Raw genomic sequence first — 8,190 nt, 5'->3', positions numbered from 1 at the left:
AACTTTGAGCTTAAAATCTAAATGGACTGAGGGTCCCAGCTGATTTTTTTTTTTCCAAATCACACTTCCTTACCCTCCAGTTAAGGCTGAGTAATGTACCATCTGCTCCCTGCTTGGCACTCGAGGAGGAAAAAGAAATGGGAGGATCAGACATGTAGAGTTATCAGCTCTTAGGCGCTTGTCTACAAAAAGCATTTGCTTCTGTGGGGTTGTTCTCAAATTCTGTAATTCTGCAGGCCGCAGTGGTGAGGGAGAAGACCCCACCCAGGCTTTCCGTAGATCCAAAATCCAGGAGATTCTGCTTTGGTTAGCCCTAAAAACCAGCGCTCCCTCAGGGGGTCCCAGTCCTTCTGCCTGATCTCTTTACATCTAGAGTGGGACCACACAGTACAACGTGAATCTGTGCATCAGCAAGGTGTCTGAGCCAGCGCTGAACACCACCTCGGGTCTTCACAAATTAATCAATTTGCAGCAGCATGGAGCTCGGTACAAGCTAATTTATGCTGATCCCTGTAGATTACATTAGCCTGAGTTAAACCCTACAGAGAGAGGTGGATACACAGGGGCCCCACAGCACTGCACACTACTCAGGGTGGTTTTCATTGGTTAAATCATCAGTACGTGATCGGTAAGAATGAAGAATGGAAACAACCTCAGCTCAGTTTCTGCTTCTTATGGCATAGTTGCACACCTCCGCACACAGCAGAAATGAAGATCATTTTGATTTAATTACTGTCTTCCTTTCCTAGTTGTTGTGAGATGTTGCTTTTCACTGAGAGGTAGTGAAAGCCAGCGGGCCATAATCAGATCTTGAGTGAGACCCAGAGAGCAGCTGAAGTTATGGAAATACCTTGTTACTTTGGGAAACATCAGCTGCGCACCAGCAGAAGCATCAAATGGCCTGGAGCAGGAAGGTGCTCTTGGAGAATGAGAGTGCTACTGCACAAAATGTTCCCCTGTTCAAAGATCAGCTGTTCTTGTCCAAGTGCAAGGAGAACACCATGTGAAAACAGGCCTGCAAACACTGCTTGCTGCACCTCTGGGGCAGAAAGGATAATGCTGTACTTGTTATCTATGGGAGCATTCTGCTGTTTTATTCCCTGGAGATAGGGTAGTGATGGGAAATCCTGCCCTGGCTGATTAATGGACAATTTTGAATTTTGAAATTTTTTTTTTTTTAAGAGGAATCACCAAGTATTGCAGTGAGAAAATGTAGTGGGTTAGAGCCAACTTCAGAGTGAATCAGCAGGGGCATATTTGTTACACGTAATAATATGCATATATATATATCTGTAAGCTAGAACTTGCAGCACTTGCAGCATGATAAATATTATCAGATCTCTCCTTCTCCCCTAGAAAACACCAACAAAATTAAAACACAACCGACCAAGCAAGAAGTCTTGCAGCTATAGCTTGGGGAGGAATTTGGCTACAGGACAACTCCAGGTGAGCCACTGCTGCAGTGTGACATACTGAGCCTGACCTGCTCATGGGGCAGACATCTGTGTAAGCTCCATTTCCAGTACCTGAAGGAAAAAGCTGCCGTGAAACAAAATTGCCATTCCTACTCTCTGGTGATATAGTACTTGTGTGTAAGAAGTTGAAGAAGTGACTTTCTATAAGCTCCAAGCACAGCAAAAACCCAACCTAACTTGCTTTTCCTTCTAAATAAAAGGAAATTAGTTTGAAAGTCTTCTTCAGTTTTGATAGATGTCCATGACATGTCCATGACAGCCAGCCTTTGTTGCAAGATTTCCCTGGCAGGTGAGGACAAAATTGATGAGAGGATATTGTAACCAACTTTTCTCTAATATTTGAAAATTATGGGGAAACACCAACATTACTAGTGTGGGGCAAAGCACAGCAATGTAAGTAATTTATAGCTCAAAATATAAATTTTTTAAGAGGTCTGTGTAAACCGTAAGAGTTCATTTGGAAGTATTCAACCAACACTGAAATGATTGCTTTTCCATAACAAACATAAACACAAGAAAAATGCCAAATATTATTCTTTGAGCAATTTAATGAACAATTTCCTTTTGCACGTGTTCTAAGGTTATACCTACATTCTGGAGATACTTATTAGTATGTCTGAAAAAGATAATGTTTTGTCCTAATTTTTAAGCTTTATATAAAACCTGCAGAGTTAAGTACAAACATAACCTACATTTAGTGTCTGTTATCCCAAAGTATCTCAAAACATTTTGCAAGCATACTCAACCAGAGACAGAGCAATGATTTTACTCTTTTTCCCTTCAAGGGCAAAATGAAGACCGTGTATATTTAATAGAGCTCAAACTACTAATGCCCTAACAGCTTCCAAGCAGAAGTGAAGGATATTGAATTCATTTGAAATTACAGGAGAGATTTAGGGATGATGTAGTTTTAAATTTGTGCTTTTACTTTGTCACTCTGGGTATCATACTTGCTGAGGGAGAAATGAATTTTCAAAGTTATACATCTCACTGAAGGCTAATAGATGCCTTCCTCCTTTCTCTGAAGGGAGAAAAGCTCCCTTGACCTACCAATTTAGACAAGATAAATGACCAGAGGGCAGCACTATCATCAGTCACAGTGACGGCATTTGATTTGGTGTAATTTAGTAGGTGTTTTCTGGGAGGTTTTTAGTTCCCATGAGTGACTGGCCTGCAGGTTGATGGCCCTTCTATGGAATGTGCAAGAATGACACACCTGTGACCTGTTTCACATAACTCTCAGGCAAGGCTTCAATTGCTAACTGAGTTAAGAGACACACCATAGACACACGATCTCCAGTGTGTAGGAGGAGGACAAGAGACAAAGGCAGCCATTTTGGAGGAAGAGGGACAAGGGGAAAGCATCAGGAACAGGAGTTTTCTGTCCTAAGGCTTTTTTATTTGAAGCAGAACTGACACACACGTGAGTAACTTACTTTGCTGTGCCAGCTTATGCGTATTTAACGGACAGGGAGTGAGGCTATCACTCACTTACTTGATCCTCTCCTAACTAACAGCTAGTCCTTTCTCTGGATCCAGTGCTTGCTGGTGATCATCTGAACCACCAGCAAAGGAAGCCCATAGCCTTACGGCTAACTGAGAAGCGTTGTGCCTGTCTTACTTTCTGAGCATTGCCCAGGTAGCAAGCTTAGCCTAATGATGTGTTTATTTAGTAAATTTCTGTAGTAGATTTCATTACAGTTTGCCTGTCTAAGACTGCATCTAAATCTGGCCTTGCTCTTATCCGCTCTGCTGAGATCTCAGATCAAGAGAGATCACACTTTGGATTTGCTGCTAGGTTTTCCTTTTGCATTAAAATGTTTTAAATAATTGCTCAGCAGTTTATCAGCAATCTGGGATTTTTCACCAGATAAAATTAAGCAGAAGATAGAAATATTAATTTCTTTAATATTTAATAGAAATTTAAATAATAGAAATAACTTCTCACTTTATTAATTAAATACAATAAGATCTCAATGCCATATTATATTTCTAAATGTGAGAATAATGAACAATGTTTTAAAGCTTTGCATTCTTTCGCTAGTATGAATTGCACATTTCCTGAAACGTCTAAACAGCTGTTTTCACATCTTCCTAAAATTATTTTCCTAAGGAATCAAGGAGTTTTTGATTACATACAAAATATGGTGCTTTTTTTTTTTCCTTCCTTTTGTCTGAAATTATGTACTGCCAGAAGGTGGCAAACAGTTCTTAGAGATGCTGCTAATAACAAAAATGGGACAAATTGTCCCCTGGTGAGTATCCACTAATGCTGGCAGTGTTATACTAAGAATGCATTTGGCTCTTTCTCATTACATCTTGACATGCTTGTGATGTTCCTGATTGCATTGGCCTCCTGCAGCTTTCCTTTAGCACTCTCTAAGGAGGGATGTTTTAGAATATTTAAAGAATCTTTAATCTTTCATCCTGGAGCTTCCACAGCCCAGATGTAGCGCACCTTTTGTCTCCTGAGATAACTGATTCCCTGAGGTGTGGATTGTTAGACAAGCTCTTGATCCTTCTGTTCAGCTGCCATGGCACAGTATGCCATTCTCCTACCTGTCCTTTCCCGAAATGTCTGTGGCAATGGGCAGCGCACCCTCCTTACTTCTGGCTATAAACTTCCACATCTTGTTAATTGTTCAATAGTGGTATACAAATATTTTCTCACAAATCAGCCTTTGCTTGACTTAAAAGAGAGAAATCCACTTTCTTCCACTGTTGTTTTCCACACCCAATCCCCTCAATGCCAGCACCTTCATAGGATCCTTCTACTGTGACACAGTTTTTCCCTTAGCCGGGCTCCATGGCCATGTGGGCCAGTCCTTTCTTCCTTAGCATTGCCCTCACGCCTTTTTAACAGTGTATTGTGGGTGCCACAAGTTGATTCTGTGTTCAAAAACGACATGCATGCTATTTACCTTTACAACAATAAATCTAGGTCGTACTTAGTTAATTTGGCATATAAACTCTTTTCCTTTCCTACAAATACAGTTAATCAGTTTGATATTGTGAAGTCTTGTTTATGATGCAGTAAAAACCTAGTACAGTTTCTTACAATCATGTACCATGTCCATCATCCTACTTGCTTGTTTGGGCTCAGTAATGTCCCTGTGACCACGAAAGTTTACAGTAACTTGCAAATGTGAGTGGAATTTTTCTGCTTTCTATTAATTTACTATTTTGACTTTGCACGTTGTTTTCTACAAAGGTTGAGGATGGATGGGCAGAATAACTGGAATGATTCGTATGAAGACATGAACAGTCACAGGAAAATGAACTGGCATCTCAGTCCCTGCTTATTTTATTTGTGAATTTTGTGCTGTGTTTTTTTCAGAAAAGTAGGATGATTCGTAGGTGTTAGAAGCATAAAACAATGCCAGCTCCAGTCTCTCTGTGATCAAAGTCATCACCTGTTTTTTTTTTTTTCAGCATTGGTCTCAAACTGGGATGGGGGGTACCACTACTCATGGGAGTTACTGGTGGTATGACTTTTGCAGATGTCCACAAGAATTGAAGATCCACGACTATAAACATAGGGTAAGTGAAGGATTTATCTCCTCTATATCTTCAAAAATTTAGTATTATCTGCAGAAAATGTGTCACTGACCTATTCCAACACTGGAAAGCACAGCTCTGCTTCCTGCTTTGTTCTCTTCCCAGTGCAATTCATACTCTGATGTCCTACTTCTTTTCATGTTACTAATTATTACCGATGAGCAATAATTCAGTTCCTTTGGGTTCATTATATCCACCTTTCATTTTATCCTTTATCTAGATGCCTCAAATATTTTTACAACAGTGATGGTTCACAGAGTCCTTGCAAGGGCCATCTGATGAAACTCTGAATGATCTCAGCTCAGGTAAAATTCACTTTCATCATCATTTCTGTACTGTGCATGGAGTTTTTATAGAAAAAGTTCTTTCATGTTTGAAAATCTAATTTAAGAATTACAGAAACACACTTCAAAAAGAGCAGATTGTTAGTTATGCTTAGGAGACCAAATCTGCAGAAGGTCGAGAGATGATGTTGGTTGTTGGGAACTAAGAGAAAAGAGAGAAAGGAAAAGCTTAGATATGGCACAAAGAGGGCAAAACAGCACAGTGCAGGGAAAAAATTAACAAATTGTTTAGGAAAATGCTTTCTTGAAGGAGGAAAGTCATCACACACATTGATTTGTGTGTCAGTAATCTTTATAAGGTGCTATGGAAGAAAACAGGTACAAATTTTTATGTAACTACTACTTTAAGAGTGGTTAACAAAGAAACATGAAGTGATTGATCTAGCTTGAGGAGTTCCTATTCTCACTCTATATTGTTTCAGATTCTACTTTAAACCCAATGCATCCTCAGTAAATCTTGTTCCTTGAGTTAGCTGTTTAATTACAGCACTGCTTCAGCAGTTTTTTACTGGCCTAATCACATGAGATAATCATTTAACTGCCTCACAGAGAGAAAGAGAAGTGTCTCTGAAGACCTCTGAGAATACGTCTGCTCTTCAGCTGAACGTGCACATAACTGGTGCTGGGGAGCTCCTTCTGGGAAGTCTTTCTGGAAACCACAGATCAAAGTTGAGTGGATTGCCATGGTGATTTGTAATACCCATCGCTCCATATCAGGCCCTTTTTAGCAAGCACGAGTGACTGCGGGTAAGCAGCCTGACAACTTTCAGGTTGATACAGGAGATAACTAAAGAATTCAGAAACACTCAGGGTGTGAGTGTCCCAGAAAGCACATAGGCAGGGTTGTCTCTGGAGCTTGGATGAGCCTGGGTGCTGTGTCTCACTTTATCATCCTGCTGTTGTTCAGCTCTTAAATATAAGGCACATCCATAAGCAATTAACTGTAATTCTGTTGTATGTACCTAAGCTCTGGATCATTTGTCTATCATCTCCAAGAACATCAGTCAGAAGATAGAACAGGACTGAGGTGATTTTAACACTGTTCTTACAATAGCAAGTATAGAAAAAGGTAACTTCTTTGCAGAAAAAAATGACCTAAACTTGCATTGTAATGGAAAAGGGAAAAAATAACGAAAGAAAGCCACACTATACAAATATATTAATATATTTATATATTATATTCCAGAACTGAAACAGGTTAATTGATTTAGTAAATTAGCTTACTGATTTGCAGTACTAGTCTCCTGGCTATGAACCGTAAGGCCAGATGGTTATGAGTGTACAGCTTATCGCTCATTCCAAGAGCATTTTTAGACAATTCAATAGATATGGATCTAATAGATATTAGATATTATTCCATTAAATGTTTAAATAAATGATCATGATCACTAATCCAAGTGAATCTGGTAAATTTGACTTTTCTTTGAATTAAGTTAATGCATCTGTGTAAATATTGCAGGATTACTCACTAATACTGTGAACAGCTGAAATGGAAAGCTGCAGTCTTCACAGTGCTTTTATCCTACATGGATCACTGCTGTGTCAGTGTTAAGTCTATGGACAGCCTAAGTGCTAGTCTTGAGTGATGCTACTCCAACTACCCATTATGATTCACTCGGTCCTTCAAGTTGTTTGGTACAGCTTTTGGAGTGCAAAACATCTCACATCTATCAGATCAGAGCAACAAAGTCAATTGAAACTCATCCCTTTAGTAAAGAAGGTGTTTTATCTTCTGACTACTCAGGCAGTAGAATAGAAGCTGCAGAAAACTCAGCAGTTTTCTTCCAGAACCACAGTGGAGCTGGAAAATCTATCTGCATTAGAAGTTACTGTATAATTAGAAAAGATAATGACTTTAAAATTAGTTTTTATTAATAGAATTAAGCCACATTAAGTCATAAAAGGTGTTCATAAATATGTTAATAGAATGTGTGGTATTAATGAAAAACATTCTGTAAAGTCTGAATAATTTAAGAGCTAGATATTACACATTTAATTAAAATTAAATATTAAAATTATTAATTATTGCAGCTAAAATGGGTGTTGCCAGTAGGCATCACATCCTGTCTGGTCAATAAATAGATGTCATTATTAAATATACATAGATAATAATAAAATTTAGTTAATAAGTAAGGAATTCAGAGCATTTTGACTGTTTCATCAAATGCCCCTCAGAAAGCTGTTCCCAGCAGGTGATGTGTTGGCAGTTCTCACTTCAGATCACAGCGGGATCTTAAGCAAAATACAGAACTTGGTTCAAATGCATCCTTATTTACAATGTTCATGCATAAATATTCCTATCCTGCTATTGTTAGAAGCTGTTGAATTAATTTTGTCTCTCTTCAGCTACCTCTTTTCAGACTCAAGGCCACTGGGCACTGAAGGGTCAGCCCTATGACCAGGCTTGCTGTTGGGATTATTGTGACATCTGACATCTTCTGGACGCTGAGACCATTTTCTCTGAAAACTGTCTAATGAGATGGAAGTGAATGAATAAGTGAATGCAGTATTGTAATGTTACTCTCCTAATGAGCAAACACCAAGTACGTGCTGTCAGAATGAACTCAGATGTTTAAAATTCTGAACTGCATATGTGTTGCTGTAGCTAAAAAAATGTAATATTCTCCATGGTCACGTTTGCTAAACATGAGTTGGAGAGTGACAGTTAGCATATACTGTCAAATAATAATAAAAAAAGCATTTTATTTTCTGAATGATTTCTTCCAAGCAAGGAGTAACGAGCTGTGAGAAGTCTGGCAGGTTTCACAAGCTCCCATAGCTTCTCCCTGCTGTAGGGCCACAAACACCGCAGG

General features: G+C 38.9%; 1 long non-coding RNA gene across 2 annotated transcripts; it reads left to right on the top strand.

Annotated features, from left to right (window-relative positions):
• Positions 1–1,360: 1,360 nt before the first annotated feature.
• On the top strand, positions 1,361–8,190 carry LOC109364165. 2 transcript variants are annotated; one of them, XR_002110233.2, is made up of 4 exons: positions 1,361–1,446; positions 4,908–5,015; positions 5,254–6,124; positions 7,724–8,190. It is a non-coding gene; the product is annotated as an uncharacterized LOC109364165 (long non-coding RNA). The 2 variants fall into 2 exon arrangements; XR_002110211.2 differs by having other exon boundaries at positions 5,254–8,190.

This window comes from Meleagris gallopavo, chromosome 1, assembly GCF_000146605.3.
Source record: "Meleagris gallopavo isolate NT-WF06-2002-E0010 breed Aviagen turkey brand Nicholas breeding stock chromosome 1, Turkey_5.1, whole genome shotgun sequence".
NCBI classification, from domain to species: Eukaryota; Metazoa; Chordata; class Aves; order Galliformes; family Phasianidae; genus Meleagris; species Meleagris gallopavo.
This window is presented reverse-complemented; position numbering and strand designations above follow the sequence as displayed.